The sequence below is a fragment of the Lolium perenne genome, chromosome 4 (genome assembly GCF_019359855.2).
Source record: "Lolium perenne isolate Kyuss_39 chromosome 4, Kyuss_2.0, whole genome shotgun sequence".
Classification (NCBI taxonomy): domain Eukaryota; kingdom Viridiplantae; phylum Streptophyta; class Magnoliopsida; order Poales; family Poaceae; genus Lolium; species Lolium perenne.
The window spans coordinates 309,522,307-309,535,268 of NC_067247.2; positions in this window are offsets into that span (position 1 = coordinate 309,522,307).

Sequence of the window (12,962 nt, forward strand, 5' to 3'; positions counted from 1 at the left end):
TGTTTTTGTCTTGCTTTATTTTATTTACTACTTTATTTGCTGCACTAAATCAAAACACAAAAAAATTAGTTGCTAGTTTTACTTTATTTGTTATCTTGTTTGCTATATTAAAAACACACAAAAAATTAGTTACTTGCATTTACTTTATCTAGTTTGCTTTATTTACTGTTTCTAAAATGGGTACTCCTGAAAATACTAAGTTGTGTGACTTCACAACCACAAATAATAATGATTTCTTATGCACACCTATTGCTCCACCTGCTACTACAGCAGAATTCTTTGAAATTAAACCGCTTTATCGAATCTTGTTATGCGAGAGCAATTTTCTGGTGTTAGTTCTGATGATGCTGCTGCCCATCTTAATAATTTTGTTGAATTATGTGAAATGCAAAAGTATAAGGATGTAGATGGTGACATTATAAAATTAAAATTGTTTCCTTTCTCATTAAGAGGAAGAGCTAAAGATTGGTTGCTATCTCTGCCTAAGAATAGTATTGATTCATGGACTAAATGCAAGGATGCTTTTATTGGTAGATATTATCCCCCTGCTAAAATTATATCTTTGAGAAGTAGCATAATGAATTTTAAACAATTGGATACTGAGCATGTTGCACAAGCATGGGAAAGAATGAAATCTTTGGTTAAAAATTGCCCAACCCATGGACTGACTACTTGGATGATCATCCAAACCTTTTATGCAGGACTGATTTTTTCTTCGCGGAACCTATTAGATTCAGCTACTGGAGGTACCTTTATGTCCATCACTCTTGGTGAAGCAACAAAGCTTCTTGATAATATGATGATTAATTACTCTGAATGGCACACGGAAAGAGCTCCACAAGGTAAGAAGGTAAATTCTGTCGAAGAAACCTCTTCCTTGAGTGATAAGATTGATGCTATTATGTCTATGCTTGTGAATGATAGGACAAATATTGATCCTAATAATGTTCCGTTAGCTTCATTGGTTGCTCAAGAAGAACATGTTGATGTAAACTACATTAAAAATAACAATTTCAACAACAATGCTTACCAGAACAATTCTAGTAACAAATATTAGCCATATCCTTATAATAATGGCAACGGCTATGGTAATTCTGATGGGAATTCTTACAACAATAATAGGAACACACCCCCTGGACTTGAAGCTATGCTTAAAGAATTTATTAGTACACAAACTGCTTTTAACAAATCTGTTGAAGAAAAGCTTGGGAAAATTGATATACTTGCTTCTAAAGTCGATACTCTTGCTGCTGATGTTGATCTTTTGAAATCGAAAGTTATGCCTCATGAAAATCATAATAATAAAATTGTTACTACAGCAAATGCCATCCAAGTTAGAATTAATGAGAATATAAGATTGATGGCCGAATTGCGTGCTAGGTGGGAAAGAGAAGAAAATGAAAAAGAAGATAATATAGCTAAAGTTTGGACTATTACTACCACTAGTAATGCTAATGCTCCACATGTTTCTGCACCTCCTACTAATAATGGTAAAAGAATTGGTGTTGGCAATGTTTCCACTTCTAATGCAAAGCGCGAAAAACTGCTCAAAGCTGCTAAAATCATTAAAATGTGATAAAACTGCTGAAATTTTTTCCAACATTGGGGATAATGATCCCATTGCTTTAGATCATAATGGTTTGGATTTTGATGATTGCCATATCTCTGAAGTTATAAAGTTCTTACAAAAACTTGCTAAGAGTCCTAATGCTAGTGCTATAAATTTGGCTTTCACGAAACATATTACAAATGCTCTCATAAAAGCTAGAGAAGAGAAATTAAATCGCGAAACTTCTATTCCTAGGAAGCTAGAGGATGGTTGGGAGCCCATCATTGAGATGAAGGTCAATGACTTTGATTGTAATGCTTTATGTGATCTTGGTGCAAGTATTTCCGTTATGCCTAAGAAAATTTATAATATGCTTGACTTGCCACCATTGAAAAATTGTTATTTGGATGTTAATCTTGCTGATAACTCTACAAAGAAACCTTTGGGGAGAGTTGATAATGTTCGCATTACCATTAACAATAACCTTGTCCCCGTTGATTTTGTTGTCTTGGATATTGAATGCAATGCATCTTGTCCCATTATATTGGGAAGACCTTTTCTTCGAACTGTTGGTGCTATCATTGATATGAAGGAAGGTAATATTAAATATCAATTTACGCTCAAGAAAGGTATGGAACACTTCCCTAGAAAGAGAATGAAGTTACCTTTTGATTCTATCATTATAACAAGTTATGATGTTGACACTTCGTCTCTTGATAATACTTGATATACACTTTCTGCGCCTAGCTGAAAGGCGTTAAAGAAAAGCGCTTATGGGAGACAACCCATGTTTTTACTACAGTACTTTTATTTTATATTTGAGTCTTGGAAGTTGTTACTACTGTAGCAACCTCTCCTTATCTTAGTTTTGTGCATTGTTGTACCAAGTAAAGTCGTTGATAGTAAGGTTCATACTAGATTTGGATTATCGCGTAAAAATGCATTTCTTTGCTGTCACGAATCTGGGCCTAATTCTCTGTAGGTAACTCAGAAAATTATGCCAATTTACTGAGTGATCCTCAGATATGTACGCAACTTTCATTAAATTTGAGAATTTTCATTTGAGCAAGTCTGGTGCCTCAATAAAATTCGTCTTTACGAACTGTTCTGTTTTGACAGATTCTGCCTTTTATTTCGCATTGCCTTTTTTTGCTATGCTTGATGGATTTTTCGATTCCATTGACTTTTAGTAGCTTTGTGCAATGTCCAGAAGTGTTAAGAATGATTATGTCACCTCTGAACATGTAAATTTTGATTGTGCACTAACTCTCTAATGAGTTGTTTTGAGTTTGGTGTGGAGGAAGTTTTCAAGGATCAAGAGAGGGAGATGATACAATATGATCAAGGAGAGTGAAACCTCTAAGCTTGGGGATGCCCCGGTGGTTCACCCCTGCATATATCAAGAAGACTCAAGCGTCTAAGCTTGGGGATGCCCAAGGCATCCCCTTCTTCATCGACAACATTATTAGGTTCCTCTAGTGAAACTATATTTTTATTCCATCACATCTTATGTACTTTGCTTGGAGCATCGGTTTGTTTTTGTTTTTGTTTTGTTTGAATAAAATGGATCCTAGCATTCATTGTGTGGGAGAGAGACACGCTCCGCTGTTGCATATGGACAAATATGTCCTTAGGCTTTACTCATAGTATTCATGGCGAAAGTTTCTTCTTCGTTAAATTGTTATATGGTTGGAATCAGGAAATGCTACATGTAGTAATTGCTAAAATGTCTTGGATAATGTGATACTTGGCAATTTTTGTGCTCATGTCTAAGCTCTTGCATCATATACTTTGCACCTATTAATGAAGAAATACATAGAGCGTGCTAAAATTTGGTTTGCATAATTGGTCTCTCTAAGGTCTAGATAATTTCTAGTATTGAATTTGAACAACAAGGAAGACGGTGTAGAGTCTTATAATGTTTACAATTTGTCTTTTATGTGAGTTTTGCTGCACTGCTTCATCCTTGTGTTTGTTTCAAATAGCCTTGCTAGCCTAAGCCTTGTATCGAGAGGGAATACTTCTCATGCATCCAAAATCCTTGAGCCAACCACTATGCCATTTGTGTCCACCATACCTACCCACTACATGGTATTTCTCCGCCATTCCAAAGTAAATTGCTTGAGTGCTACTGATGTCTACGCCCCCCTCCTTTTCCTGTAGACAGTGTTGGGCCTCCAAGAGCAGAGGTTTGTAGAACAGCAGCAAGTTTTCCCTTAAGTGGATCACCCAAGGTTTATCGAACTCAGCGAGGAAGAGGTCAAAGATATCCCTCTCATGCAACCCTGCAACCACAAAGCAAGAAGTCTCTTGTGTCCCCAACACACCTAATAGGTGCACTAGTTCGGCGAAGAGATAGTGAAATACAGGTGGTATGAATATATATGAGCAAAGAGCAACGGCACCGTAAAAGTGCTTTGCCCAGACAAGAAACAAGCAAGAGTAACGCAAAGAAAGAGTAACGCAAAGAAACAAAGAAACAAGCAGCGATAGCAGTATTTAGGATCAAGGCCTAGGGATCATACTTTCACTAGTGGACACTCTCAACATTGATCACATAACAGAATAGATAAATGCATACTCTACACTCTTTTGTTGGATGATGAACACCATTGCGTAGGATTACATGAACCCTCAATGCCGGAGTTAACAAGCTCCACAATTCAATGTTCATATTTAAATAACCTTAGAGTGCATGAAAGATCAACACGACTAAACCAAGTACTAACATAGCATGCACACTGTCACCTTCACACTATGTAGGAGGAATAGATCACATCAATACCATCATAGCAATAGTTAACTTCATAATCTACAAGAGATCACAATCATAGCATACGCCAAGTACTAACACGGATGCACACACTGTCACCATTACACCGTGCAGGAGGAATAAACTACTTTAATAACATCACTAGAGTAGCATGCAGATAAATTGTGATACAAAACACATTGCAATCATAAAGAGATATAAATAAGCACTTCACTATGCCATTCATAACAGTGAATAAGTATTTTGTGAAATATAGCCTAAGAGACCCACACGGTGCACACACTGTCACCTTTACACACGTGGGACAAGGAGTCTCCGGAGATCACATAAGTAAAATTCACTTGACTAGCATAATGACATCTAGATTACAAGCATCATCATATGAATCTCAAACATGTAAGGCAACTCATGAGATTATTGTATTGAAGTACATACGAGAGAGATGAACCACATAGCTACCGGTACAGCCCCGAGCCTCGATGGAGAACTACTCCCTCCTCATGGGAGACAGCAGCGTTGATGGAGATGGCGGTGGTGTCGATGGAGAAGCCTTCCGGGGGCACTTCCCCGTCCCGGCGGCGTGCCGGAACAGAGACTCATGTCCCCCAGATCTTGGCTTCGCGATGGCGGCAGCTCTGGAAGGTTTCTCGTACCGTGGCTTTTTCGTATCGAGGTTTTAGGTCCAGGGGCTTTATATAGGCGAAGAGGCGGCGTCAGGAGGTCGAAGGGGCGCCGACACTATAGGGGGCGCGGGCCCCCCCCTGGCCGCGCCGGCCTAGGGTTTGGTGGGCTTGTGCCCCCTCTCTGGCGGTTCTCGTGTGTTCTGGATGCTTCCGGGCAAAATAGGAACCTGGGCGTTGATTTCGTCCAATTTCGAGAATATTTCGTTACTAGGATTTCTGAAACCAAAAACAGCAGAAAACAACAACTGGCACTTCGGCATCTTGTTAATAGGTTAGTTCCAGAAAATGCACGAATATGACATAAAATGTGCATATAACATGTAGATATCATCAATAATGTGGCATGGAACATAAGAAATTATCGATACGTCGGAGACGTATCAGCTACCTTTAAATTTCTATCCTCTACCTTTGCAATATATAGCTCATGGGACAAATAGCCTAAAAAACTATTATGGTATTGAATATGTACTTATGCACTTTATCTCTTATTAAGTTGCTTGTTGTGCGATAACCATGTTCCTGGGGACGCCATCAACTACTCTTTGTTGAATATCATGTGAGTTGCTATGCATGTCCGTCTTGTCTGAAGTAAGGGAGATTTACCGCTAGAATGGTTAGAGCATGCATAATGTTAGAGAAGAACATTGGGCCGCTAACTAAAGCCATGATCCATGGTGGAAGTTTCAGTTTTGGACAAATATCCTCAATCTCATATGAGAAAATTAATTGTTGTTACATGCTTATGCATAAAAGAGGAGTCCATTATCTGTTGTCTATGTTGTCCCGGTATGGATGTCTAAGTTGAGAATAATCAATAGCGAGAAATCCGATGCGAGCTTTCTCCTTAGACCTTTGTACAGGCGGTAAAACATGTGCATGGCAATGATAATCCAGGTAATCCGAGCTAATTAGGATAAGGTGCGGGCACTATTAGTATACTATGCATGAGGCTTGCAACTTGTAAGATATAATTTACATGACACATATGCTTTATTACTACCGTTGACAAAATTGTTTCTTGTTTTCAAAATCAAAGCTCTAGCACAAATATAGCAATCAATGCTTCCCTCTGCGAAGGGCCCTTCTTTTACTTTTATTGTTGAGTCAGTTCACCTATCTCTCTCCACCTCAAGAAGCAAACACTTGTGTGAACTGTGCATTGATTCCTACATACTTGCATATTGCACTTGTTATATTACTCTATGTTGACAACTATCCATGAGATATACATGTTACAAGTTGAAAGCAACCGCTGAAACTTAATCTTCCTTTGTGTTGCTTCAATACCTCTACTATGAATTATTGCTTTATGAGTTAACTCTTATGCAAGACTTATTGATGCTTGTCTTGAAGTACTATTCATGAAAAGTCTTTGCTATATGATTCATTTGTTTACTCATGTCATTTACATTGTTTGGATCGCTGCATTCATTACATATGCTTACAATAGTATGATCAAGGTTATGATGGCATGTCACTCCAGAAATTATCTTTGTTATCGTTTACCTGCTCGGGACGAGCAGAAACTAAGCTTGGGGATGCTGATACGTCTCCGACGTATCGATAATTTCTTATGTTCCATGCCACATTATTGATGATATCTACATGTTTTATGCATACTTTATGTCATATTTATGCATTTTCCGGCACTAACCTATTAACGAGATGCCGAAGAGCCGATTCTTGTTTTCTGCTGTTTTTGGTTTCAGAAATCCTAGTAAGGAAATATTCTCGGAATTGGACGAAATCAACGCCCAGGGGCCTATTTTCACATGAAGCTTCCAGAAGACCGAAGGGAAGACGAAGTGGGGCCACGGGGCGCCGCCACACTAGGGCGGCGTGGCCCAGGGGGGCCCGCGCCGACCTAGCGTGTGGGGCCCCCGTGTGGCCCCTGACCTGCCCTTCCGCCTACATATAGTCTTCGTCGCGAAACCCCCAGTACCGAGAGCCACGATACGGAAAACCTTCCAGAGACGCCGCCTCCGCCAATCCCATCTCGGGGGATTCAGGAGATCGCCTCCGGCACCCTGCCGGAGAGGGGAATCATCTCCCGGAGGACTCTTCACCGCCATGGTCGCCTCCGGAGTGATGAGTGAGTAGTTCACCCCTGGACTATGGGTCCATAGCAGTAGCTAGATGGTTGTCTTCTCCTTATGTGCTTCATTGTCGGGTCTTGTGAGCTGCCTAACATGATCAAGATCATCTATCTGTAATGTTATATGTTGTGTTTGTTGGGATCCGATGGATAGAGAATACTATGCTATGTTGATTATCAATCTATTATCTATGTGTTGTTTATGATCTTGCATGCTCTCCGTTATTAGTAGAGGCTCTGGCCAAGTTTTTGCTAGTAACTCCAAGAGGGAGTATTTATGCTCGATAGTGGGTTCATGCCTCCATTAAACTCGGGACGGTGATGAAAAGTTCTAAGGTTGTGGATGTGCTGTTGCCACTAGGGATAAAACATCGATGCTATGTCTGAGGATGTAGTTATTGATTACATTACGCACCATACTTAATGCAATTGTCTGTTGTTTGCAACTTAATACTGGAAGGGGTTCGGATGATAACCTGAAGGTGGACTTTTTAGGCATAGATGCATGCTGGATAGCGGTCTATGTACTTTGTCGTAATGCCCAATTAAATTTCACAATACTCATCATATCATGTATGTGCATGGTCATGCCCTCTTTATTTGTCAATTGCCCAACTGTAATTTGTTTACCAACATGCTATTTATCTTATGCGAGAGACACCTCTAGTGAACTGTGGACCCCAGTCCATTCTTTTAATCGAATACAATCTACTGCAATATTTGTTCTACTGTTTTCTCCAAACAATCATCATCCACACTATACATCTAATCCTTTGTTACAGCAAGCCGGTGAGATTGACAACCTCACTGTTTCGTTGGGGCAAAGTACTTTGGTTGTGTTGTGCAGGTTCCACGTTGGCGCCGGAATCCCTGGTGTTGCGCCGCACTACATCTCGCCGCCATCAACCTTCAACGTGCTTCTTGACTCCTACTGGTTCGATAAACCTTGGTTTCTAACTGAGGGAAAATTACTGCTGTACGCATCACACCTTCCACTTGGGGTTCCCAACGGTCGCGTGTTGTACGCGTGTCAGAACCCCAAGAGGAAGGTGTGATGCGTACAACAGCAAGTTTTCCCTCAGTAAGAAACCAAGGTTATCGAACCGGTAGGAGTCAAGAAGCACGTGAAGGTTGATGGTGGCGGAGTGTAGTGCGGAGCAACACCAGGGATTCCGGCGCCAACGTGGAACCTGCACAACACAATCAAAGTACTTTGCCCCAACGTAACAGTGAGGTTGTCAATCTCACCGGCTTGTCAGAATAAAGGATTAGATGTATAGTGTGGAAGATGATGTTTGCAAAGAACAGTAAGAACAAGTATTGCAGTAGATTGTATTCGATGTAAAAGAATGGACCGGGGTCCATAGTTCACTAGTGGTGTCTCTCCAATAAGAAATAGCATGTTGGGTGAACAAATTACAGTTGGACAATTGACAAATAAAGAGGGCATAACAATGCACATGCATATTATGATGAGTAGTGTGAAATTCAATTGGGCATTACGACAAAGTACATAGACCGCTATCCAGCATGCATCTATGCCTAAAAAGTCCACCTTCGGGTTAGCATCCGCACCCCTTCCAGTATTAAGTTGCAAACAACAGACAATTGCATTAAGTATGGTGCGTAATGTAATCAACACAAATATCCTTAGACAAAGCATTGATGTTTTATCCCTAGTGGCAACAGCACATCCACAACCTTAGAACTTTCTCGTCACCGTCCTGCATTAAATGGAGGCATGAACCCACTATCGAGCATAAATACTCCCTCTTGGAGTTACAAGTATCAACTTGGCCAGAGCCTCTACTAGCAACGGAGAGCATGCAAGATCATAAACAACACATATATGATAAATTGATAATCAACATAGGTCCCAATATACCCAATGCCAGATTGCTGCCAAGAAACACAAGCCAGAAAACACCCTTCTTCTTAGTAGACGCAGATCAATTTCCACTATTTATAGGTTTTGATGCCAATTTGCTCCTGGCAGGTGAATGTGAACATCTTTTTTATAGATTGTTTAGGCGCTCCTGGGGGTATCTTCGAATTTTTAAACGTTAGGAGCAGCTTGGATAATCCCATCAATAACCCTGAATCCCCCGAGATGGGATTGGCGGCGGCGGCGTCTCTGGAAGGTTTTCCGTATCGTGGCTCCCGGTACTGGGGTTTTCTCGATGAAGGCTTCTTATAGACGGAAGGGTAGGTTTAGGGGCGACACGAGGGGTCCACACAACAGGGCGGTGCGGCCCCACCCTTGGCCGCGCGGCCCTAGCGTGGCGGCGCCTCGTCGCCCCACTTCGTAATCCTTTCGGTCTTCTGGAAGCTTCGTGGAAAAATAAGACCCTGGGCGTTGATTTCGTCCAATTCCGAGAATATTTCCTTTGTAGGATTTCTGAAACCAAAAATAGCAGAAAACAACAACTGGCTCTTCGGCATCTTGTCAATAGATTAGTGCCGAAAAATGCATAAATATGACATAAAGTATGTATAAAACATGTGAGTATCATCATAAAAGTAGCATGGAACATAAGAAATTATAGATACGTTTGAGACGTATCAAGCATCCACAAGCTTAGTTCCTACTCGTCCTCGAGTAGGTAAACGATAACAAAGATAATTTCTGAAGTGACATGCTATCATAATCTTGATCAATAATATTGTAAGCACATGAGATGAATGCAGCGATTCGAAGCAATGGTAAAGATAATGAGTAAACAACTGAACCATATAGCAAAGACTTTTCATGAATAGTACTTTCAAGAAAAGCATCAATAAGACTTGCATAAGAGTTAACTCAGAAAGCAATAAATTCATAGTAGAAAGCTTTGAAGCAACACAAAGGAAGATATAAGTTTCAGCGGTTGCTTTCAACTTCAACATGTATATCTCATGCATATTTGTCAACACAAAGTAATATGATGAATGCAAATAAGCAAGTATGTAAGAATCAATGCACAGTTAACACAAGTGTTTGCTTCTAAGATGGAAAGAAGTAGGTAAACTGACTCAACATAAAAGTAAAAGAATGGCCCTTCGCAGAGGGAAGCATGGATTACTATGTTTGTGCTAGAGCTTTTATTTTGAAAACAAGAAACAATTTTGTCAACGGTAGTAATAAAGCATATGTGTTATGTATAAGATATCCTATAAGTTGCAAGCCTCATGCATAGATTACCAATAGTGCCCGCACCTTGTCCTAATTAGCTTGGATTTACATGGATTATCATTGTATAACATATGTTTTAACCAAGTGTCACAAAGGGGTACCTCTATGCCGCCTGTACAAAGGTCTAAGGAGAAAGCTCGCATTGGATTTCTCGCTTTTGATTATTCTCAACTTAGACATCCATACCGGGACAACATAGACAACAGATAATGGACTCCTCTTTAATGCATACGCATTCAACAACAATTAATATTCTCATAAGAGATTGAGGATTGTTGTCCAAACTGAAACTTCCACCATGGATCATGGCTTTAGTTAGCGGCCCAATGTTCTTATCTAACAATATGCATACTCAAACCATTGATCATGATAAATCACCCTTAATTCAGACAAGACGAACATGCATAGCAACTCACATGATATTCAACAAAGATAATAGTTGATGGCGTCCCCAGAAACATGGTTACCGCTCAACAAGCAACTTATTAAGAAATAAGATACATAAGTACATATTCAATACCACAATAGTTTTTAAGCTATTTTCCCATGAGCTATATATTGAAAAGACAAAGAATTGAATTTTTAAAGGTAGCACTCAAGTAATTTACTTTGGAATGGCAGATAAATACCATGTAGTAGGTAGGTATGGTGGACACAAATGGCATAGTTTTTGGCTCAAGGATTTTGGATGCACGAGAAGTATTCCCTCTCAATACAAGGCTTAGGCTAGAAAGGTTGTTTGAAGCAAACACAAGTATGAACCGGTACAGCAAAACTTACATAAGAACATATTGCAAGCATTATAAGACTCTACATTGTCTTCCTTGTTGTTCAAACACCTCACCAGAAAATATCTAGACTCTAGAGAGACCAATCATGCAAACCAAATTTTAACAAGCTCTATGTAGTTCTTCATTAATAGGTGCTAAGTATATGATGCAAGAGCTTAAACATGATCTATATGAGCACAACAATTTCCAAGTATCAAATTATTCAAGACATTATACCAATTACCACATGAAGCATTTTCCGTTTCCAACCATATAACAATTAACGAAGCAGTTTCAACCTTCGCCATGAACATTAAAAGTAATGCTAAGAACATATGTGTTCATATGCAACAGCGGAGCGTGTCTCTCTCCCACACAATGAATGCTAGGATCCGATTTTATTCAGACAAAAATAAAAACAAACAGACGCTCCAAGTAAAGCACATAAGATGTGACGGAATAAAAATATAGTTTCACTAGAAGTGACCTGATAATTTGTCGATGAAGAAGGGGATGCCTTGGGAATCCCCAAGCTTAGATGCTTGAGTCTTCTTGAAATATGCAGGGATGAACCACGGGGGCATCCCCAAGCTTAGAGCTTTCACTTTCCTTGATCATATTGTATCATCCTCCTCTCTTGATCCTTGAAAACTTCCTCCACACCAAACTCGAAACAAACTCATTAGAGGTTTAGTGCATAATCAAAAATTCACATGTTCAGAGGTGACATAATCATTCTTAACACTTCTGGACATTGCACAAAGCTACTGAAAGTTAATGGAACAAAGAAATCCATCGAACATAGCAAAACAGGCAATGCGAAATAAAAGGCAGAATCTGTCAAAACAGAATAGTCTGTAAAGACGAATTTTTCTGGGGCACTAAACTTGCTCAGATGAAAATGCTCAAATTGAATGAAAGTTGCGTACATATCTGAGGATCACTCACGTAAATTGGCAGATTTTTCTGAGTTACCTACAGAGAATACTACTCAAATCTGTTTCTGGGCAGTAATCCAAATCTAGTATGAACCTTACTATCAAAGAATTTACTTGGCACAACAATGCAATAAAATAAAGATAAGGAGAGGTTTCTACAGTAGTAACAACTTCCAAGACTCAAATATAAAACAAAATTGCTGTAGTAAAATCATGGGTTGTCTCCCATAAGCGCTTTTCTTTAACGCCTTTCAGCTAGGCGCAGAAAGTGTGAATCAAGTAACATCAAGAGACGAAGCATCAACATCATAATTTGTTCTAATAATAGAATCAAAAGGTAACTTCATTCTCTTTATATGGAAGTGTTCCATACCTTTCTTGGGAGGAAATTGATACTTAATATTACCTTCCTTCATATCAATAATAGCGTCAACAGTTCGAAGAAAAGGTCTTCCCAATATAATGGGACAAGATGCATTGCATTCAATATCCAAGACAACAAAATCAACGGGGACAAGGTTATTGTTAACCGTAATGCGACCATTATCAATCCTCCCCAAAGGTTTCTTTGTAGACTTATCAGCAAGATTAACATCCAAATAACAATTTTTCAATGGTGGCAAGTCAAGCATATCATAGATTTTCTTAGGCATAACAGAAATACTTGCACCAAGATCATATAAGGCATTACAATCAAAATCATTGACCTTCATCTTAATGATGGGCTCCCAACCATCTTCTAACTTCCTAGGAATAGAAGTTTCAAGTTTTAGTTTCTCTTCTCTAGCTTTTATGAGAGCATTTGTAATATGTTTTGTATAGGCCAAATTTATAGCACTAGCATTGGGACTTCTAGCAAGTTTTTGCAAGAACTTTATAACTTCAGAGATGTGTCAATCATCAAAATCTAAACCATTATGATCTACAGCAATGGGATCATTGTCCCCAATATTTTGAAAAATTTCAGCAGTTTTAGTAG